This window comes from Sebastes fasciatus, chromosome 21, assembly GCF_043250625.1.
Source record: "Sebastes fasciatus isolate fSebFas1 chromosome 21, fSebFas1.pri, whole genome shotgun sequence".
Classification (NCBI taxonomy): domain Eukaryota; kingdom Metazoa; phylum Chordata; class Actinopteri; order Perciformes; family Sebastidae; genus Sebastes; species Sebastes fasciatus.
Genome location: NC_133815.1, coordinates 20,331,460 through 20,355,998, shown reverse-complemented (window position 1 = coordinate 20,355,998; position 24,539 = coordinate 20,331,460). Strand labels below are relative to the sequence as shown.

At 40.7% G+C, this 24,539-nt stretch overlaps 1 long non-coding RNA gene across 1 annotated transcript in view; it reads right to left on the bottom strand.

Moving 5' to 3' along the window:
* LOC141759916 (uncharacterized) overlaps positions 1-24,236 on the bottom strand; it is an 80,482-nt gene extending 56,246 nt beyond the window's left edge. Inside the window, exons 1-2 of the long non-coding RNA XR_012592229.1 lie at positions 24,040-24,236; positions 23,627-23,821 (exon numbers count right to left, since the gene is read on the bottom strand). This is a non-coding gene — a long non-coding RNA (uncharacterized LOC141759916). The remainder of the gene's footprint in view (positions 1-23,626; positions 23,822-24,039) is intronic.
* Between the last annotated feature and the right edge of the window lie 303 nt (positions 24,237-24,539).

Genomic DNA, 24,539 nt, shown 5'->3' with positions numbered 1-24,539 from the left:
AATACCCTGTGGTAAGCTGGCGACTTGTTCACGCTGGGATGCAACTCTCAACAGGATAGGCTGGTATAGAAAAATGGATGGATGGATGGAAGCCTTGAAGGCGGATTGTGAGACAGTAGATTTTTTTTTTTTTTTTGGCAGTGAACATCACTCCCCTCTGCACAGGAGTCAGAATGTGCTGCAGGAAACACTCCCCTCTCAGAGGGCATCGGGTGCCGCTACAGAAACCACTTGAAGCATAAAGCTCCTGTCTGTGCTGCTCTCTGCTCAATAATACACACCTGCTGCAGGCAGCTGCAAATAAATAAATAACTGAATAAGCAGGGTCTCTCTCTCTCTCTCTCTCTCTCTCTCTCGGCAAGTGCCATTTCACCCACGAATTATGTACAACACGCTCTAAAAAAAATGGACCCCATCACGACTCAGTACTCATCACTATAATATCTTGCATTAATTTATGACAACTCATAATGAACAAATGAAAAAAAATGGAAGACTAATGAGAAACTAAAATAAACATCATTTTCCATCATCATTGACGAGCGATCGTCTCGGTGCTCAGCTTCTATGTCCTTCAGAAGCCTCTGTTGTGTAACTCTCATTCAATCTGTCGTGTATGTTGCAATGCTTATTTATTTGTTTTCTGTATTTGCAGTCAGATTCTGAAATTAACTTTTTTCTTACTGCCTGTATAAATATATTCAAGAATATAATGAACATATTTAATCACAATTAATCGCATGATTGTCCATAGCTAGGCTGCAGTTTGCCATGTTATGATTAGAGCATATTTTTAATGCTAAATGCAGTACCTGTGAGGGTTTCTTTGTTTTGTGTTGTTAATTGATTTCCAATAATAATTATATATAAATGTGTGCCTAAAGCAAGCATATTTGCCCACTTCCATGTTGATAAAAGTATTAAATACTTGAAAAATCTCCCTTTAAGTTCCATTTTGAACAAAGAAATGTGTGATTAATCGCAATTAAATATTTTCATCTATTGACAGCCCTAGTTTGGAAATGATCAATGTGTATGGAACTGACAAAAAAAGGTAACACTTAAAATGTATTATTGTTGTGCCAAAAGGCACATTAAAAAGTTTGCACCAGTGCAACTAACTTAAAAAAGTTGGTCCAGAGCCCTGGCATATACTCTGCTCCAACTGGGCAGTTATTTTATAAAAACAAACTGCATTACAGAAACATCTGGAGAGGGACAGCCAGCCCGGATGACCAAATCATTATTTTATGGTTGCGGCGTCAGCAGTGCCGTATGATCGGCTACATCGCTGTTTAAAAATGAGTTAGGAAGTAGAGACGACGGTAACTTCCCTGCCACACAGTTGGCTGTGACTGTGCAGCTGCAGACAGCTGTTCCTCCGCTGAGCGACGGCCAGTTGCACCTCGCTTCAGTCTCCTCCAGCTCTCTGTGGTCGTCCAAACTGAGCTTTAATACAATTCTCATCTGGACATCATTCAGTTTCTGTTGTGAGAGAACTGAACGAGTCTGGAATTGTTATTTAATGGCAGCCCATAAACACTACTGTTAACCAGCAGTCGTTCTCAAACCACTGCACTGCGGTGATAAAAATCATTAATTCATAATCGCAACATCGTCTTACAAAATCAACATCGATCCGAGTTAATGACAGCAGCTCATTTAAAATGATCGACCACAGAGAGAGTCGGACTAAATGTTCATCCCCCCGACCCTCACTAAGGCTGGTCTATGTCATTGTTCTGCAAAAGCTCCTTTTTTCCCCGTACACACTGAAACACTGAGCTGCTGTTTTAAGATATTTGTACAGATTAATTTGGGGTGAAAAAAAACCCACCATGCATTTTAGTCTTGATGGAGGACTGACATGGAGAGAGAAAGCTTACAAATGAATTAAACTAAATTTTGAATATTGCATCAGTTTTTATCTCTGCTGAAGAAGTTATCTTTTTATCCCTGTTCCTGTTTGTAAGATTGTTTAAAACTGAGCATACACTGTATGATTTTAGCCCGTTTCTGGCCCTAATTTTGAGACGCACGCCTCACTTTAGAGTCAGACCAAATTTCAGCCTCGTCTTTTGCCGTGCAGAGTTTGGGGGGACAAGTCGGACGAATATCTGACATGTCAGAAATTGTAGTCGGCTGTCCACAGGCTCTCGCACAGTTGAAGCAGAGCCACGAGCCAATTCCCCAACGTCAGTGTCTTTTTTCTACTTTTTTTTTTTTTTTTACAGTAATCAAATCGTAGCTATCAAGATAACAATGTACAGTAGATATAGGAAAACATAGCCATCTTACCTCCAATTCTCTCTGCTAAATGGACAAGCCATACTGTCCACATCTTCTTCACCACAGAGTCTATATACGCTGGCACCTCTTTCTTTTTAGACGTTTCAGCAGACAGGATGGCACAGATGAACAAGGCAGCACGTTCCTGCCTTGTTAGCATTGTGACCCGTACTGACCTCTGCTAACAAACAAACTTTATCTCCCTCGGAGCTTTCAAACAAATCTTTAATGACAACTGTCAACAGCCAGAACGGTTTGCAGGGGCCAACATGGCTGATGATCGGACCGTACAGTGTGAGCACATACACCGATCAGCCGTAACATTAGGTCAGCATGGGCACCCTGACCGGTCTGCGGCTACGCAGCCCCATACGCGATGCACTGTGTGTTCTGACACCTTTCCATCAGAACGAGCATTAACTTTTTAGCAAATCCAGTGTCTTGTAATTTATACATCAGTTAGTCCATAAGCCTTTTCCGCTGTCATACATCATCCATTTCTTCCATTTACTAACACAAACATTTCCATTCACTCTAAGCTGTAAAGTCATTTTATTTCCTATTATTGTCTTCCTTTACAAGGTTCTCAAAGAACCCACATCTCCACCACGGCTACACGATCCACTAAAGTTGAGATCAGAATGTCCTGTTGACATGTAGTGTTTGTTATTTCTGACACATCTCCAACACAGTCAGCTAAAAAGCCCCCCACAAACAAAGCATGTGTTAGAGCAGCTACTGCCCTAGAGCGGCTTTTATTATACATGTATTCATATTGTTGTGTCCTTCCTCTGTGTTTCATAATAAAAGCCCCATTCTGGATCAATGGATTCATGCATGGAAAGTTGCATCTTTCTTCATGGTGGCCAGTTTAATCCTCCCACAAAGTCGGAGGGTCCTTTCTGTGACCTTGGAAATTGAATGAATTGGCAGGAATGTGTAAATTCAGCTTTTTGCTGATTGTCAAATTAAAAGTTTTCGTGTAAAAAAGAAAAACTAGAGCAGCATGATTCGACACTCTGGCTCAAATTTTGGCGGTGGCAGTCCTTCCCGTCACAGCAGGGATGCAAAAACAAATCATATCCACTGGCAGTTGTCCTTGAATCCCAGTTTGGAAGCGTCGCTGGTGCCCAGTCCTGCTTGTAAACACCATAATCTGTGGAAGCAAACAGTCTGCTGCTTAACATGCGCGGCACCGTTTCCCTGATCTGGCAACCGCACATGGACGACGTGAATGACCTCTGATCATAAAACAGGCTGCCTCTGTAAGACAACGCCTTGAGACGACGCCTTATCACCTGGACTCTCGCCATCGAACAAGACCTTTTAATAGAGATTGGTTTATCTATTTATGGGGATTTATTGGGAGGAAAGATATTTCCGCCGGTCTCGATAAGAAGCCTTAAAGGAGGTGCAGGGGGCTGCTGTGTGTGTGTGTGTGTGTGTGTTCTTGTCACCCGAAGACTTAAATGTATGTGAGGGACTGTTTGCTTGAACGTGAAAAGCATCTTTTAGAGGCAGTTTTCAAGGACATACAGACAGGAAGCTCTGCAAGTGTACTCCCAAACACCCATACAAATGAGAGCTACACTCACACATTTGTTATACTATTGTTGAGGGAAACCTTTAGAACCTTTATTGCATAACCCTTTTTCTAACCCAAAACCCAGATCCCCTTGGACTTAAAGTTAACCGATACCCTTGACAAAATCTAATTCAAGTTTACACAATTTAAAAAAAACAACAACACATTTTCTCATTTACCTTGAGTGGTATCTACAGTATGCAGATACTTTGGGTTTAAAAAGGAAGACAGCCCCGTCACTGCCAAACAGGGGTAAGAGAGTGGCAGCGGTACCGGGCCACTTAGACACGATCCCAGTTTGGTGCCCGAGGCAAGATTTCAGCTGGTGCCCCTCCACCTCTTTTTTTTTTGTGCGCTCCCTGCCGGGAGGTTCTCAGTGTTGTTTTTGTGCATACAGGATTGACATAGCGTCTTAACCCTGCCTATAATATAGCTACCATATTGACCTTGAAAATTAAAAAAATAAATCTGACCAGAATGCACCAGTAACAGTATCATATTGAAAAAAACTGACATATATATCTTTTAAATCAGGGGTCTTCAACGTTTTTCAGGCCAAGGACCCCCAAATTGATGGAGATATGGAGCAGGGAACCCCTACTATACATATAGTGTATAAAATTGTGTTTTATATTAAACTGGGCCTAGTGCCGTGTATAAATGTACCTTGTTATTGTGCATCCAATACTAAGCTATTCAAATAATACACTGGTTCATATATTCATGTTTTTTATTTTAAACATGTGCAAGGTACAGTGCGTAGGGTGGCCATGCCACTGCCATTTATAAACATACCTTGTTAACTGATACCAATGCCAATATCAACAATGTCTGTCAATTGCATGATAATCATGCATACAAGCTATTCAAATTGACATTTTTATTTTAAACAAATGTGGAAATGAAAATGAGTGATGGCCTATTAGTGCCACTGCCATGCATAAACATACCTGTTAATAAATAATAATAATAATTATATTTAAAAAAAAATAATAATAATAATAAGACGAAGAAAATTTCGCGACCCCCCTGCAGTACCTCTGCGGACCCCCTAGGGGTCGCGGTCCCCCTGTTGAAGACCTCTGTTTTAAATGAAATGGTCTTGTTTGAAGAGGCCAATAATTAAACCACAGCCTACTGGTAGGCCTTTTTTGTAAAAGTGAAAAATAGAACCATATGTTACATTTTAATAGACTCTGCCTGTCTCATTGATCACCGTGATCTTAAAATTGGAATTATTCTCAACATCAGTTCTTGGTTTACTTGGCCTACTTTTAACCCTTTGAAAATGATGGAATCCGTTGATACCATGTCATTCTAGCTTACTGAGAAAGGGGCAAAATATCGCTCCAAAGATGAGCTGTCTTTACCGCGAGGTCCGTGACACCTCAGTGGCAAACAACAGTCTAATGGCCATTCTGTTTTGTGTCCCCTCCGGCACTTGGTGCCCTACGCACAGCGCGAGATGCGCATGTGCCAAGCGGTGGCGCTGCACGGCCCACACACATACCGACTAAACACAGGTTCTATTTCCATCTGCTCATTCGATCAGTCACTACGCTGCCAGTTCAATTATATTTCACAAAAGGAAAACAAAAATGATGCAATCGAGGCTTAAAATACAATGAAAAGATTGCAACAGCTGTTACCACTAATTGAGGTTACTGATTTTAAAGCAAAATATGTAAATGAGCTTTGGTGAAATCAACAGCTCAGCTGTGCTGAAAATTAAAAGGCATAGTTTTGTTTTTTTGAAGTTGTGTTGTATGAGATACTTCTCCATAGTCTGTGTATTACCTACAGTAGATGGTGGTCAGCACACCCCCCAGATTGGAGAAATCATAGATGGTATAAAATATGGACGTAGTCTCCGTGACATCCCCCAAAAGTTTCTGAAGAGGAGTTTGTGAAGCTCAAAGTGGGCGGCTGCAGCAGTCGCCATCTTGGCAGTGAGGATACAGCCTAACTCCCAACTGATCTAAAAATGGGCAAAGATCATCGGTGGAGCTGAGGCGGGCCCAGGTGACGCGGCAGAAAAACGTATTGAAGTCACCTAAAAGAAATGCTCACCTAAAAAATCTGTGTAAGTGTACGCTATGTTTAGCATATTTTCCGACGTGGAAAGTGAAACTTATCTATGCTCTCTTCAAAGCCACCAGACTCCATTGACAAAAACAGCATAGATAAATTTCACTTTCAGTTCAGTTCCCTATTAGAAAATATTCTAAATACAGCATACACTTAATCTGATATTGATTTTATTTAGGCAAGCCTTTCTTTTAGGTGTCTAAAATACATTTTGCTGCTGCCCCCCGTCCACAACAGTACATCGCTTTGCTGCTGTGCTGTTAGTCCTGTCTGTTTCTCCAAACTGCGGGCGTGCCGACAACCATCTACTGTAGGTAATACACCTCATACAACCCCACTTCAGAACACCCAAATTATCCCTTTAAGCGAAGAAAACCATTTTCAAGCTATAGGTATTAAGTAGGACAATACTTTTACATGAAACATATTGATGTTTTGTATTCAGTGTAAGTAAACCCATGTTGGCTATGTTGCGGTGCGAGCTAGCTCCTCGATTAGATCCTAGATTTTTGCTCAATTAGCAGCTCAAAAAACAACTTTGTGTCACTTTGTGTTTGTTTCTTTAGAAGAAGAATGTACTTTCAGCTGTTTATAGATAGATATGTTATGTTATAGATAGATGGCTAAAGTGACTTTTGACTGTGTTCAATTTATGGTCCATTATAGCTACATTGTGTAACAGAATAGGAGACAGAACTACTTTCCACATATTTTCCTTTTGTGTACTATGTTGCTAATGACATCTAACTGTATAGCAAAGAATCTCTGTATGTGTGTACGTGTGTCCTTCACATATCTCGAGAACCGTTCATCCAATCAACTTCATACTTGGCAGGTAAAAGCAGCCGTACCGCGGTTCTCGAAAACATAAGCATTCAGCCTGTTCTGAACGGGCACACTCTCCAAACAGGCACTGCACTAGTTCCTAAAAATACAGCAGTTAAGTTGTTTTATTAAAGTTCACAATTATTCTATAAATGTTACTTTAACAGCTGCAAGAAAAATCAATATTAGGCCAACTGTGGTTTGTGATTTATTTTCATGAATAAAAATGTTTCAATAACATCCCCCCTCTGATTTTTTTCCCTTCACTTCTCTGTCGGGGGCCAAGCAATCGGCCCCGCTCTGAACGGGCACTACACTTGTCTCACCAAATTTTTGAAGATGCCTTTTCTGAAAATGTGAGCAATTGAAAGTGGGTTGCACAAGAAAAATCACTCACTCACACACACACACACACACACACTCAGAGTTACAGTATTTCAAAAGCAGTGTGAAGAGCCTAAGTGCTGACACTGAAAACTGATAATCAGCATTGTTCAGCTGTATATACTGTATACCTACCAGGCAGAGCTTTGCTAAAAATCTTCTGTTTGACAATATGATGTCTTTTTAATTGTGCCTTAGAGGAAAACCGATGAAACTTCCTCCCCTACCACACAATAAAGCTGTCTATTATGTTCTTTATCAAAGCTGTTAATACAGTCGGCACTGTGAAGAGCTCTCGGGTTACAGTTGTAGAATGGAAATGTTTTTGTAATCTTTCCCACATTTCATTCCGTCGGCTTTTTGCCTGGACAACTTCTGCATCAGCACATTCCGCCACGTACACTCAAGGGCGGCAAGACAGAAAATCTGTACTTCCCTTTGTTCAAATGTTCAAGCATTTATTACCTCAGGGGCTGAAATGAAAACCAATTACATCAATGTATTTTCAAAATTAAAGTCATGTAAAAAAAAAATCAAACACTAACTATCATAAAAATGGAAACCTTAATACCTCTCAAAAAATGAGCTCTCTGTTTGTATTGGAATTTAAGGTTTAACTAATCACATTCTAAAGTGTGTCCAAAGCTAATTTGCTTTCAACATTATCTGAACTAAAGTGAAGTTCTTAAATTTAGACAAATTTAAACCAATGAAAGCATAGAAAAGTCTCTTAAATCCACTTGTGTAAATGTAAGTTTATTTATATATTTTTAATTGTGCATGTTCTAATCCTCCATGCTCCTGCACCAGTTTCATTTACATGAAGGAATATTCCTTAAGTAGCTATTTATAGGTCTGACGTGACCGGCTCAGAGGGCCATGGCAAATAACAAAAAATGCAGTTAAATTAACTGATTTATTTACAAAAACTTACATTCAACTGCAAAAGAGATGTGAATGGTCGTTAAGTGAGTGGTGTCAGTGAGCAGATGAGTAGGAAGTGTGGTGTGCGGCTGTTGGTGGGAAAAATGATAAAGGAGGCAAACAAAGCGCATGGAAGAGAGTCTCTGGGAGGACTTAGGTGGCAGCTTACAGTATGTAGTGACTGGGAGCATTGGGCCCAGGTGCTCCCAGTCAGCCCAAGTGGACGGCCCCGCCTACCAATCACCTGCAGGAGAAACGCAAACAAGGCACAAACTCCGTTTAACAGCTGAAATGTCTATGGGTCCGAGAGGTCAGAGGGGGAAAAAAGCTTTGTAAGAACTTTAGTTGAAGTTCTGGTCACAAGTGGAAGCAATTTTGAAGATATTTCTGGAAGCTTCAGATGAGTTTTAGTGAAGAAAGAAATATTTCCCCGTGTGCAGGTGCAATGCTGGCACCTTCTCAGAGAGGAGAACAATTCCATAAAAACAATCATCAAGCTGAAAACATTTGCACACAAGTGTTTTTTGACCCATCATTCCACCCCGACCTTGTCCCTACACGACGTTCGCCGCTCTCTATACTTCCCAGTTCACAATCATGTGGATTACATCCAAATTGATTTTGTGCTGACCATCATAAAAACTATGTACATGAATCAATTAATTTAATTATGTGACTATTTCACAGCTGTGCGACTGGGCTGTAATTATACACTACTGAAAACACCATTAATTAATAATATATTCAATTTCTGCCAGTAGATCCCCCAAATTATATACAATGGCCGTTTTATTACACTTTCAATTACTCTTTTCTACTTGCAAATAAGGGTATAAGCTCTACTCCAGTCCAGGAGGAGGTGGTAATGCATCTGAACAGTGTATTTTAAGCTGCTATTATAGGACACAGATGCTCATGTGTCTGGAGAGACATTTGTAACTTTTCAACTTTATTTGTCAGCTGCCCGATCTGCTTAAGATGAGATGCATAAAGTGACAAAATGTAAATGCGTTCCTTATACTCTTAAAGGGCAGAACAAACACAAGCACAACAGACACCTCAATGTCCGTGTACGTGATTGCACATCCTGCAGTGCTAATAACTCAAGTCAGACCAGATTTGGCACTTTGCACAAATTAAAATCAGTGTCTCAGCGCTGACATGCTCTGACAGCTTAAATCGCCTGCAATCTTCATTTACACGCTCTAATTGACATAATTGTCAATTAATCATGCTTAAACGCATTCTCTTATGAATTAGATAACACCACATGTTAAATGCTAGTACCCTAATCATGCCTGGAAAATAGCCTAAATGACAGAAATAATTGTCATCTCTTTTTTCTTTTATCAATGTTTGTTTGCTTGTCTGGTCCATTATATCAGTCTTTTTTTTGCTATTTAGTGGACACATCATACCAAGCCGTGTCTAACACTGTGACAAATGTACATATATACTAAATTACAATTTAAAAAGAAATTTCATAAAAGACACTGAAAAAAGATGGCTGTGGTATTGTAAAAATAAACTTTACATGGTCAACAAGTTAAAAACCTTCAATATGATACTGCTGAGTGGTTTACAGATAGGGATATAGAAATATTTTGAAGAGCTTTCACAGAAATATGGCAGCAGTGGAACCTTCAGGCCACCATGCTGAGATGGATGACCATGACAGAAGCTCATCAGGAAGCTGCTCTGAGGTCAGCACTGACCTGAAAACAACTGCAGGCCTGGATGGCGGGATGGTGAGTGGACACTACATGCATATACAATCACTTTTAAAGTATTGTTTTGCAGTCCTTCTTCACCTCTTTAAAGTCTGGGTAAAATCAGAGATTTGTGTCTAAACACATTATAGATGATTATTGACAGTCACATTATGATAGTTAAACTAGGTCATACACTCCGCTGTAGCCTACTCCGTCGCTCCTGTTGCAGCTGTAAAAAGCTGGATGAATTGTTTTGAGCATCACAACCCGGCAAAATTACTCATTTCACTATCACAACGTGATCGATTCGGTCAGATAACATTTCTAGAAGAGCCGTACGACTGAATTATTACGGCTAACCGGAAGTTAGCCGGCTCTGGTGTGCATTCTCTGCACATAGAGCATGCATGTTAACATTCTGCAAAAGTAGCGCGCAGCAGTGCGGCCAACAATAAATGTTGTATATATATATATATCTTGTAAATGTACATATGTAATCAACCCTCACCTGCGATTGGGCGTGGTTGCAGAGCCTTCAGCAGACACGCCCCCAGCGTTTCAGAGCAGAGAATACGGTCATGCCTAGAAGGTAACCCCTAAGTTGCAAAACTCTTGCGAGATGCTTATGGTTTGACATTAATCTCAAATGATTATGGTAAGGATAGTTCGTTGGGCAGCGACCAAACACGACCAGAGAATACTGCTTATTTTTTCACTATTTTGAAACCTAATTTTATATAACTGGCACTTTGTTTAAAGGTTAACTTTGGTATTTTTCAACCTGGACCCTAGTTTTTTAAGTGACTATTCACTAACAAAGACCACGCCTATAATGATATAGGTTAAGAATAGTTTATTACATATAAAAGATGGAGGGGAGCCATGATGCTGTAGGAGGGATGGTCTAAGGGTGCGGAGGGCGGATGAGGGATGAAGGGATGAAGGGATGGAGGGAGTAATCAGAGTTGTGGTCGGATCGACAAGGATGTTGGACCGGTGTCGTCAGAAGGCAGGTGAGAACCGGGGGAGTCGAGGCTCTGAGTCGAGGCTCTGAGTGGAGGTATCATCTCTTGCGAGCTCTGATGTTTGCAGAGCCCCTCCGATCCATTTTCTAAGTCTGATCTAAATTATTTTCTCTCCTGTGTTTGTGACTCAGGGGAAAAAAAAATGTTTTGCCAGGATAATCTTTTTCTATGAAACAGGTGGTAAAAAAAATTCTAAGCTCCTTTTTTTCCTGTGTGAAAAAATATTTGGCATATTTACCACACCTGTGAAAACAGGTGGACACATTTTTTTTTTTTTTTAAATTGAGATGAGTGCAGATTACAATACATTACTAGCCAAAAGAAAGACATGACAGTAATGTTGCATAACTTGCAAACAAGACAATAATAGACCAATTCACAGTCGTAAACATATACATTCCAAATGTGTCCCAGTTTATTTCTTGTTACAGTGTTCGGAAGTAAACAGACATTTAACCAGACATTGTTTCACCTGCTTTCACACAGAGGCACAAAAATAACTTTGAAAACTCAGCTGGATTTTTTTTTTCATTTGTTTTCACACAGGAAGAAAAGGAACTTAGAAGAATCAGCCTGAATTTTTTTCAACTGTTTTCCTCTAAGAGAAAAATCTGCCTAAAAAAAACAAGCACATTTCACTTGTTTTCAGACAGGAAAAAAAAAAGTAGAAAAATCTGCCTAAAAAAATATTTTTTTTTACCAGTTTCACAGAAAAAAATAACATTTCCCCACCTGTTCTTCAGTCATAAACACAGGAGAGAAAATAATTCAGATCGGACTTAAAAAATGGATCACCTGAAAAAAAAAAAAAAATCCTTGCTTGCCTTTCAGGGCTTCCGTATACATATACCACTAATACAATCAAGGTTGTTTACATCTGGTGTGATCATAAACAGCACTCATCATTCAGTGTTGTGCCTACGACTGCAGCCCATCAGTGTGCTACAGTCTTACCTTGATTTTGGTGAAGACAGAAGTCAAATTTACATGAGAAAAAAAAAAAAGCATAATGTTATGGATTTCATCTTCGCCTTGCGGTGAGAAAGATTTGAAATGCTGAAAGCGTGAGTAGACTTTGGGTACCCGTTCCTGAACAGCCTCGAGCTCTGCTGGCTCCATAATCCAGCATGCGTGAAAGCTTTGGATCATCAATTTCCTCTCACTTTAGCTGGGAATGCGTTGATAAATAATTTAGCCGAGAGAATATGATGAATAATATAAGAGTCAAAATATTATAACATTTATTACGGTGTCCGGTCGAGGTTTAGTGGAGGCTGGGGGGTGGTGTTGGAGACATTAGCCACGCTCGGTGGCCTTTCCCACCTCCTCGGCTGCATTTCACAGTAACTTGTCTTCTGCAGCAGCAGCTTCACCTCCAGGCAAAGCATCTGCAGTCTGTTCTGCAAAGTCAGTCCTTCCAAACTCCATCACGGGTGGGTGTCTCTCCTCCAGCCGCCATAGCAGACAATAAACAGCCCCACCTCCCCTGTAACACTTTCCAATTAAATCTCTTCCATTTGTCGACTTGGAGATGCCACCTCTAAGTGAGTTATGGTAGAAAATGGAGACGGATAAAAGGGGTAGGGTTATGAGGGGAGAGGAGGCTTCTGTGTGCCATGTGTGAACTTAAGATAATGTATCCTCTCAGCGCTGAAAGGAGCGAAATTGATAGATGGATCGAGGGAGAAAACAACGGAGGAGATAGACAGAGAGAGAGGAGAAAGGGGAAGGAAAGTGATGCATGACTCCCAATTTCTCAAGGCTCTGTAATAAAAGGCTGCTGCGCGGTGTTCTCTGTCTCTGTCACATTAAAAGTAAATAAGACTAATAGCATGATGCCGTTCACTCCGCAGGGCTATAGGCTGCCCTGTATGTGTTATGTATGTGTTTCTTTCACCTGTTACAAACAAAGAGTGCGGTTGTATTGTCGCACAACACCTCCAAGCCCAAACAGTGCCGGCCTCATTACGCATTCATGTACTGGCAGGATTATGAACTACCCGAACGTCCTCCCCGGGATGGGCGCTGAAGTCTAGGACATTTAGGATTTTAGGGGAATTGGCCAAACTGTGACGCAGTTCCATCAGCCTGGACTGTTGATGGTGGAAACTTTTCAAATTATGTTTATCAAAAGTCTCCAACATCACTCTGAGGAAGAGGAAGAGATGAGACACCAATGCAGCGTTTTTTTTGTTGTTGTTTTGTTAATGATTTTCTAACAAGAGACCCCCTGTGGTTGTGGGAATAAGGACGGTTCATCATCAGAAACAAAAGTACACAATATTGTTAAATGTCTAACACTGCATCAGGGCCAGCTTAAGGCATAGGGGAATATAGGCGGCCGCCTATGGCGCCACCTTCTGTGGGGCGCTGGTCACCCTCTAAAATAATAATAACGATATTTTTTTATTTTAATTTGGGGCTCCAAACCCGGATTTTGCCTAGGGCACCAAAAGGGCTAGAGTTGGCTTCGCTGCTTGCTCTCTTCTTCTACTCAAGCAAATCCACGGATTGCAAAAATTCCTTTGCAGGAGGTCACAGTGAATGTTTGGGCATCCACTTATCGCAACCCGTTCTCACTCCCAACTCGTCAAATACGGCCGTTTGGTAAGCGCCCCTCGGCATCGGAAACCGACGCACAAAAGCACCCTTCAGCGACAGTATGTGACGAACCGAGTTTGCAACTAACTCCAATGTAAACCCACCCACGACGTTAATCGACGGTCAGAGCAAGTGACGTAGTATTAATAGCGTGAGTGTCTGCTAAGGTTCGGGCGGGAGGTTGCAGTGGATGGGTCAAACAAACACAAGAATTTCCGCTGTTCGTGTCCCGTGTGAAATTAAAAGTAACGTTGACTTATTTTGTCTTCAGTCGCGTGACTCGTCGGTATCCTCTGTCCCGTGAGTCGCTATGTAGTTGTGTTGCCTAAACCTAACTTCCTGTGAAAACATACGTTTATTTTGAAAGCACACTATGCATGTAACAAATGTATATTGACACGCTGTCCCTGATCCGTCCAAAAGTAACGCAAGAGGGGTACCACATGCGTCGGTCTCTGATGTTGAGTGCCACTGACCAAGCGGCGGTATTCGACGAGTTGGGAGTGAGAATGTGTTGCCAATCGGCATGATGACATCCTTTATCATTGCCCTCCAAAACATCACCAAATGACCATTACAAATACATTTCATATGAGTATTTTTGCATCAGCCACCTCTACGTCAACATTTTAACGAGGGAAACCACCTTCTGCAGCATGTCTTCATTTCCCCCTATCTTATCCAACTAGTTTTAGTTGCCTCGACCATAGTGGTGACAGATCCAAAAATGCTCATTTGAATCTGTTCGTTTGAATTTGAATTTGCCATTTAGGTATGACAACGTGTTAATATGAATATACTACCATTTGGATGTAAGTCATTCTCTGCTGGACACATTTCAGAGCTCAGTTAAGCAACATTATTGCCTTATTCAGATTGACAGCACTGTGGTTTCTCTTTTTGTACGGTTGTACTTGTTTCAACCCAGGTCTTTTCCTTTGAGCTTCACTTTTCTGATTGAGGCCGGGCTGAGTGGCAGTGTAATCATCCTGCAACATATGAAAATGCTGTGGCTAATTGGACTCGTGGGACTCAAGCAAGTGCGCTGGTTTGGAAGGCGGGTTAGAAGGAGTTGTTAGTATAGTTTGGCTTTTCTTTTATTCTTTCGTTTCCCTTGTCATTTGCAGTTGAGTCCTTTGTTAGTGAGTTGAATGCTGAGGTTTTTGTTGAGTTTAATTAAGAAGGGTTTTGACAGTGGCAGTTTGCTGACTGTGGGCAGGACGATAACACCTTAGTGTAGCAAAATTGTTCTTGCACTTGCTCCTTTTTCGTATGAAACTTTGGTTGCCTGTACTGTAAAATTTCATTACACCAGTGCACTTTAAAAGTTCAGGAAAAGTATGATACACAGTTCATGCAGAAGGGAGGCAAGAAGAAGAGTGTCTACATTGTCTACACATATCCCTGAGCTGTTTTATGCATGTCTTAGTTCTGTGGTAATATTCAATAGTTGTTGGACTCAGTATCTAGCCAACGCTGCTCCCATAAAGAAGTCTCTTCCAGTACTTGTACTTTTTTCTTCTAGCTTTTACCATTGTGAAAAAGTCAGGTATTGTCCAGATGTAGATGCAATCTTTTGGTCTGTTTGTGAATTACATTTATGAGCACAGTACCTCTCTGGCTGCATGGGCAGAAAAAACTTCTTAAATTGAGTGTCAGCAGCATGTAGTAATAACTTTTTCATTTGGATACAGGCATGCTAGACAAGCACATCTTTCACACAGCTTGTCTGTATTCAATGTTTGTTATTCTGTTGGGATATGTGGTACTTTGTGTTCCTGACACGCAAGCTGACGATTCAGTTTGGGGCAAGCCTCATGCAGCATTTTGTAGACAGAGCTTAAAGCCAGGGTTGGTAATGTTGAGAAACTAACAGGAGTACATTAGATTTTAAAAGTTATCCAACCTAAAAAGCCAGCCCAGTGTTGCCAACTCTTTTCCAATGAAAGTAGCCTGCAGCACTAGTTCCAAAAGTTGGTACACTGATGGTCCGTCCCTTCAAGGTTCCCTCCAAAGCCACTCCCCCAAAATTACCATTATGAACGTAAACAACAAACATGGCTATTGTTAGTACTCGCAGTTGTCAAGGGTAGGTAGGTAGTTAGGTAGTTTATTACAGTGCCACGGAAGCCACAGATAGCTTTTCAATAAATATAACAAAAAATGTTTTTGAAGAACAACTCTAGCTTTAAAGTGGGGGTAGGCAGTCTATTTGTGGCATCATTGGGTAAACATTCCATAATAACCTTTCAGCATTTTGTAATTCAAGTGCTTTGAGAGAGAGATAACTAGACTTCTGCACCTCCTCATGGCTCTGTTTTAAGGCTTTAACAAATCTAGCCCGTGACAGGAGACTTTGGCCAATCACAGGTCATTTCAGAGAGAGAGAGCGTTCCTATTGGCTGTGCTCCGGCTAGTGGGCGGTGCTTGGTATTTCCACAACTGTTCTCAACAGGGCTGCAGAGTCACAAAATGTCTCATTTTACAGCTAAACCGTGCACTACAAGATCTTTCTGAAAACATTTGAGGAGAGAAATAGGCATTACAGTACCAGTATATTGATTCATATTTGATCAGCGCTGACTAGTTTGATCCGAGTTTGCAAGTGAATGAGAGCCGGCACTCATAGATGGCAGCTGGATGGCAGACTCCAGATCAGCTCTGATTGGTTGTTTTCCTCACAGAAGACAAATTATTTTTTAACGATTACCTGTCTCATGCACTACTGTCATTTCTACCCACTGCAGCTTTAAGTGATGTAAAAGGCATGTCCATCTTGGACAAAGTGGTTATGTGCGTGGTCATATTTAGATGTGTACTCTCACAGAAGCTGAGGTGACTTTAATTCGAAGCTCCTGGAGGTTTTTACAAATAAGTTTGAGCTTCTAAAAAGTGCTCTAAATGCTCTGATTGAGAAGATGGACTCACTGGATCCACAAGAGTCTTAGCTTTACAGTCATACCCAATTTATGTAATCCAAGATTGTTTAGGAAACCCAGTATGCAGAAATATTCAAACACACCCTTTTAGAATAGGTGAAAATAAAACATTTATACTGCATTCAAAAACCTGCATGGTTTTTGCAGGCATGTCTGTAAAGGGCAGACTTATGGGTACCCATAGAACCCATTTTCAGTCACACATCTTGAGGTCAGAGGTCAAGGGACAACCTTGAATATCGCCAAGCCTGTATTTCCTCGCCAAAATTTAGCGTAACTTCATAGCATTATTTAGTGTTCTTCTGGACAAGCTGGCATGACATGATGGGTACAAATGGATTCCTTAGGTTTTGTAGTTTCATATACATGTGTACGCCCGCTACAGCCTCTGAAAGACAGAATAGCAGCCGGCGTTAAAGGGATTAAAGGGGTTAAATCACTGCTCTTTGACTTGTCAGAGAATGAGCACGGAAGTCAACCATCAGAGCAGAAGAAGAGCCGATCTCGGGCTTCCTCAATGACGTTCGCAGGGATGCTATAAGTTTAATGTTTCTCATGCAATGTCCTATGCTAATGCAGGCCCATAGGAAGTGACTCAGGCCAAGCCTTTGCACATAGGAATGTCCTGTTTATGTTCACACTCCGTGTTCAATGTGGCAGATGACACATGAATAAACTCAGAACTTTAACCTCAGGCGGAGTTTTATTCAGCTCTCAACCCCGGTTTTCATGCTAATGGTCAACTCAACATTTCCCATGGCACTAATCTGGTGTGAATGTGTCTGTGTTCATACATATATCTGACAGTTAGATTGTGTGTGAGTGTGTGTGTGAGAGAGTGAGAGTGAGAGAGAGAGAGAGAGGCTGGCACTAACGAGTTCCCTCCTGAGCAGTATGTTTTATTTAACAAACAGTCAGACCACAGTTCCGTTGACACCAACAGCCATAAACAACCGTGGAGCAAAACTGCGAGGCTCAGCCAGAGCTACATTAGACGTGACTGGCACCACACAGATGTAAGGCAGAGAGAACTGATTTACAGCAGCTTTGTTTGCAATATAGATGCAGCATCCGTTCTACCAGCAGCTCGCCTCTACCTGCATGGATTAGAGTTAATCACATTAAAGTGAAGGTCCTTGTGCAAATGGACCATATAAGGGCAAAATAGAATATTATATTTGGTGCAGCTGCACTGGCCATCTGGAGCAGCAGTGTAGGGTTGTTCCCTTGGGACTGTGAGCAGCGAGTCCAGAGACATCGATACTGAAACCAGGCCTCTAGCTCACCTCTTCTTCCTCTAATAGGAAGAGGGCAGAGGTTAGTTGTTCGAGAGGTCAAACAAAAAAAATACATCTACAAAAAACTTTGCATAATATGTAGATTATGATGTAGACTGTAGTTTAACATTTCCACATATCACTGGTATCCAGTATCCAGGATTTGGCGACATCTAGCAGCGTGGTTGCAGATTGCAACCAATGGAAACTTCTCCTGTGTGCCGAGCGCGTATGGAGAACTACTGTGGACGACGCAAAAACACAAATGGCCCAATCTAGAGCCAGTTGTTGTAAGAGAAGCGCAGGTCCATTGGAGAATAGAAGGGCCAGCGTGTAGAGTGTGTGCGTATGTGGGAAGTGAGTGGTGAAGCAAGATAGAGAGAGAGCAGCGGTGAATGTGGATGAGGAACAAGTGAGTCTTATGTTAGAATATATTAGTATGATAACCCTCTGTTATATTTGCTTTTGTATTAGTGTTTATTCAGATGTAAACACAAGTATATGGGGATGGGGTTAGAACTTTGTTAAGCCACAGAGAAAGCCAACAAATCAGATCTCAAATGCATTAAACCAAATAGAAATCATAAGCTGACAAGAATTTGCTGACACTCTTGGAAAATGTCTTTGTCGAAAAGGAGAAAAGTGGACACAGCGTCAGGTTTTCCAAGATAAAAAATGGGCAAGTTTGTATTTTTTCACAGAGGTAAGTGCTCAAAGAATATAATATTCGGTGTCACTATCAGACTCATCATGGTGAAAAATACAAGCACTTGCAAGGACAACTGACAATAGATTCTGTTTTTAGTCATAGCCAAGACATCAATGAGACATCTCAGGCTGTTCATCTGTTTTGTAAATGGATTGTTCATTAAAAGGTGAAAATTTTTCAGAATGTTCTTGTACTTCTTTACAGTAAAAGAAAGGGAACCATTTGGAGGCGTTGTTATTCATAGGTCATTATCAGGCGGCAACTTCCTGTTCTGAAAAGTGAAGCCAATGCAGAAGTGCCTTAAACCTACATTATTTTCTAATGGCCAGCAGGGGGCGATTCCTTTGGTTGCATGGAGGTAAACATTGTAAACATGAGTTTACGGTCTCAATCGCTACATTCAAGTCTTCTCCAATACAGCATGATGTTCATATAGTAAATTATGGTCCCAATTTAGAGTCAAATAGACCATAAAGCAGGGGATGCTTTAGGGCGTGGCTACCTTGTGATTAACAGGATACTACCTAAAAATGTCTTATTTAGCATTCGGTTTTACTTAGCTCCACCCTCTCGTGTCACTTCTGGTTCCAAAAAATACAGATGGTGACGGCCAAAAACCAAGATGGCGACAGCCACAAATAAAGATGGCAACTGCCAAAATGCCGAACTCAAGGCTTCAACACCGTAATCCACAAACCAATGGGTGACGTCACGGTGACTACGTCATATACAGTCTATGGTTATAATGCACTGGTTTTACTTGAGAGCAATTGGGCTGTATGTGGCCATGTATCAGTGTAGGCCTGTTTGTAATGTACAGTTATTTTCCGAATGCATGCTGCTGTGCCTGTGTTGCTTGTTAGAGCTCATACATTGTGAACGCTCCAGTAACTAGCAGTCACTTCTGCAACTCTTGAAGTCTTCAAAGTTGTTCGTTGAGTGTTAGTGGATTTTAAAGACTGACTTGTGTTACTTGTGTAATCACCCAAGCGTAAAAAGTTTCAACAGTCAAACAAATGCATGCTCTTGATTTGCCCCATATGCACAGGCCCAGCAACAAAGGCCTTTCAGCCAAGATACATTCAAAACAGCCTATTCGACCTCACTGTAACACTGGTATGCTGTAAAGCAAAGAAAAATTAATTACTGGCTATTTTATATATAAATATAGAGTTATCAATTAGTTAACTGTTCGTCTAGGTGAATCAAAGTGGCAAGAACATCCTTCACCCCAATCTTGCTTTTATTCATACTGCAATCAGGGTTTGCCTACGCAGATACATTCCACACCCGCACACTATAAAACATGATGGCGACCCCCTGACACCAATAAAATAAGATTGCTTTCAAAATAAGTTTTATTCTCCTGATGTTAGAATATTTTAGTATGATAACCCACGGTTATATTTGCTTTAATATTAGCGTTTATTCTGATGTAAACACAAGTATATTGGGATGGGGTTAGAACTTTGTTAAACCACAGATCACACACTTAGCACCTTTAACAGATTATCTTGAACTAACAGATTATCTTGAACCAGTAGTTCATCTAAAATCAGCTAAGAAAAGCTGAGCTGCCCCACCAACTTTTCTGACATCATCACCCGAGTTAGTATTTTTTTTTATCAAATCAAGTACTTTCTTTAATTAATATAACTTATCAGTGCTTGCCTCCATTTGTGGGTGGCAAGCGGGAGAGCAAGCATTTTTTTGACCGCAGTAAAACAAAAAAAAATCAGTTTTTGAAAGGCTAAACGCCAACAAATATGTCCTCAGATAAAAAACATATTATATCTAGTTTTTTCAACAACTTTTGATTTTTGGACTTTACAAGGCGTTATTGAAAATGTTTGGATCACACAAGTCTGAAACAATCCTATGCATCAACAATTGTACAAATAGTAGCCTATAAGACTAATAATATTAGTGTAGCCTAATCTTTATCTGCAACTGTGCACAAATACCGGATTTAAACAGAATGTGGCTTACTTAGTAGCAAACAAATAAAGTTTCGTATAAATTTCATGTATGGACTGCATAAATTATCCAATAAGTGTATTTTCATGATTTAGTTATACATGTGGCAAATCTAATTTTGAGAAAAACTCAGAGCAGACCAATCCTGGTGCACCCGCTGTGATCTTTGACGCCCCCCTATAAGGGAGGCCCGGACCCCAGGTTGGGAACCATTGATCTCAATTATTCTGAGAATATGTAGGCATGTTCATGAATTGTAATATTTACTCTATAGATAATCTGTTCATCCTCTACAGACAAAGCAAAACAGTTGAATTGTTGAATGTCATTTAAAAAGCTGTTGAAATATTACAAATTCTCTGTAAACTATTTGCAGGCGGACTATCCAAATAAAGTGTTACAGATAAAACTGTTGAATTAGACTGCATTAGTTTTAAGTAGGTAATAAACTGCCAGATGAGTGTGCCAGCTTAACCGGTTTAAATTCACTGTCCAACTGTTCTAATTTGCAAATCAAACCCATCCCAATATTTCACCATGAAGGGCCTGAGGCGTCGTCCATATTTGGCAAATGTACCTGATATTATTCAACTGGTTCAATTGCGAGGTGAAATTATTCTACTGTAGAATTTACCAAGGCCCTGTGCAGTTTATATAATAATTAAGGAACACTCGGTCTCCAAGTCGTCGGGGAGGTGTTTCTTTCTTAAAATCCCCTGAGGGATTCTGTTCCACTAAGATATTCAAACTTAAAACACATCCCCATGCCCCCATGCTGCATCAGGTGTTTAGGATAATGAGCTATTAACATTACATTTCCATTACTCTCTTTCATGCAGTAGGAAGTTTGGTCACTGTATAGCGGTTGATATTATACAACAGCCCTCTACAATGCATTTTGCAGTCTGCCACATGGCTCTTGACAATATGCGAGGGGAGAAAAGCACACTAGCTTGAAAGCAGTAGCGTGAGTACCATCCACAGGGAGGAGGAAGTGGAAATGGTGGGGAAGAATGACATTGTAGACTTAGTAAGCGGATACACACCCGGCTGAGGCTTTCTGTTTTGCATAATATACATTTCAAGGGGTGTTCTCAGTTCAATCAGCATCTGGTGGAGACGAATGATGCAATGGCATATGCACTGTTTCTATGAGCATGCCTGTGCATTTTAATGTTATCTTCTAAATTTGAGTTCTACGCCACCGCTGGCCAACTGTTGATAACCAGTCGTAAGTATTATTCTTTGCTGTTTACCGCCAGGATTCTACGGCTGATAGTGGGAAACATCAGAGATGTTGTGCAGACATTCCTTGAATTTGACACAATTAATTGGTCTACAACAACATGTCTCCCGCAGCTTGATTTTCTGCTGCGAATGCTGTCAGCCCCTCCTCGCTTTATAAATGTGCCTGAGGAAAACCACTGCGTTTTACTAGAATTGCTCACATCACTTCCAAATGGTCCATTAGTTAAGACTGATCACCTTTATTAAGTTTCCTCGGGGAGAGAAACAACAGAGAGGTGAGACAAGTGAGCGTCTGATTGGGAAAAATGTCCTCTGCATTCATGAGCGGGAAGTTTTACTTTAAGTGCTGCATGACAATATTCTCTTTGGCTAAAGGTTTAACATTCAAGCCCGAGCCTATAGTTAAATTAAGGTGACACCAGTATTCTCCTTGGACTCAGTAGAAATGGAAGGGATTTGTATGTGCTCACTCAATAATCAAATTGCTGGATTACATTAGTAGCAAAATATTAAATGACACACCCTGCTCACTGTTATTGTTTTGGGGGTCACACTCCCACAGGGCCCAAATGCTATTTGCTGACGCCCAGAAATGTCAAAAACACAGCAAAATAAGAAGAAAAGAGAGAAACAGAGGGGGTACAGGGTCTCTGACACCACAACACACTGCTAGTGGGGCAGAAGTGATGATTGGAAAGGACTATTTATGTATGAGTCTATACTTTTAAGGAAATGCTGCATATTATACCTTCAAAAGCTCCCATATTGTAAAAAGTGAGATTTTCATGTCTTTTATAATATAAAGCAGGTTTAAGTGCTTTATAAATACTATTAAATTATCAAAATGCATAATATATGGAGAAATACAAACAGCCCGTATTCAGAAATTGTGCGTTTGAAACAAGCTGTTTGGATTTCTGTCCATTTGTGATGTCACATATATACAATATTTAGACTATTACACGCTTTTAAACGTAAATATTCTAAATGTGTCCCAGTTTATTTCCGGTTGCAGTGTATGTGAATGACATCAGCTGACAGGAAGTAAACATGGACCCAAAATAATGCCTAGCAACGCAATTCCATTAAAATTCCATTAAAATTCCGTTGAAATGCACCGAAACGGAGCGTTTCAGACAGAGGATATATACAGGAATATTCAGGCAGACAGTATGAGGAAAATAAAGTTTTTTTTAAACATTAAAGTATGTAAACATGTTCTAGTAGAAACACAAAATACAAGTATGAACCTGAAAATGAGCACGATATCGGTCCTTTAAGTAGTTTTCACAAGGATTCTATGAAAATATGAGGCCTTTTTCTGTAGGAACAGAGCATTCCTGCTTATTCTGTCTTCTGCTCTTTCTTCTATTGGAAGCGGCCTGCCTTGACATCAAGCGGACATACTGTATAATGAGCAGTGGCGTGGGCATAAATCACAGTGAGGGTGGGCACAGAGAAAATCAGGTGGGCCTGTCCCGTCCAAGACCAAACATCCACTTATAAGACTCTGAAAGGCATACGTGAACCAAAATAGGAGCCGTGCACCGCAGTTTAATCCTACCAGCCTTCTACATCATCATCAGAGGTGATTTTACAGGCACCTGACATGTATATTTATCTTCTCTCTTCACTCTTGTTCAGCTTTGTCGACCTTGTTTTTAGCTGCATTTCTATTTCCGTCCTACAATCAGAGCAAAATAACCAGAGTCAGATCCCTGGTAGCCTATGTGTGTAGGTCTACTACTCATATCTGGACAATCAAGCTGATTCTGATCCAACGAGACAAACAGAAATAGCATAGCCTGGCACGGCGGCCACATATTCACACACACAGTTTAATCAAGCGTATAGACAGATCACCTGCATTAACGTTACAAAATACAATTTAACATAGCCTGGCACGGTGGCCACATATTCACACACACAGCTGGCAGCAACATCAGCATAAAATCCAATTATGTACACCGAACATAAACTATACCCAATAAACAATAATAATAATGAAATAGGCCATTAGTCCATAATTGTAAATGATCTTACTTTTGATGATTCCAGTGGGAGACGACGGAGCTTCTTGGTGTTGAACACTGAAATGACTTCATAGTCCCTTTCAAAGGTGAGCAGGGACAAACAGTTCAATCTGATGTGATGCCCTGATGCCAGAGTCTTTCACCAGTAGGCCTTGTTATGAGTACAGTAGGGTGACAAGGGCCTGTTACGCTCCCATCTAGAGTGCTAGGGGGCACAAAATAAAAGTATAAATTACGTTCCCACCCCTGTCCCCAAATTACAGTCACAGGACTAAATTTTAAGTTTAGTAAAAAAGATTTATTACTAAAAATCAAGTTAACAAATAATAAAATGAAACAATATAACTCAGGGTGAACAAAGGCCAAATTATCTGACTAACCCTGAACAAAATAAAAAAGCAAACACAATGACAGTTACTAAACCTGGCTTCCTAGGATACAGCAGATAAACAGGAGAAAAGATTTTAGTTTACCAGGTCCACTGAAGTGCTATCTCTAGCAACAAAGAAAACCTACAACAAGTTACACAATTACGAAGCCAACTAGGGCACCAAGGCTACTAATTCAACTGTAGACCACAGCTTTAACACAAAGGTTTGGAGGCCGAGGACAGAACAAGACTGCTGTCAGACTGATCATTTTTAAACTGCAGGGATGATGGATGGACCAATCAGCAGCCGGCACACCCCAGACCGAACCCACACCTCCAGCCAATCAGAGAGAGAGCACCTAGATGGGGAAACAAAGATCCTCACCAGACAAAAGACACTCACTCTCACACAAAAACACAGCCACACAAAGATCCTCACAAGACGGACAGACACTCACATTTCAATATACGGTTGAGAACGACTTCCTCTTGCTCCTCAGACTTCTGTTCCTCGGTGTACAGGTGTTTCCGTTTAACAAGTGACAGCGTTATC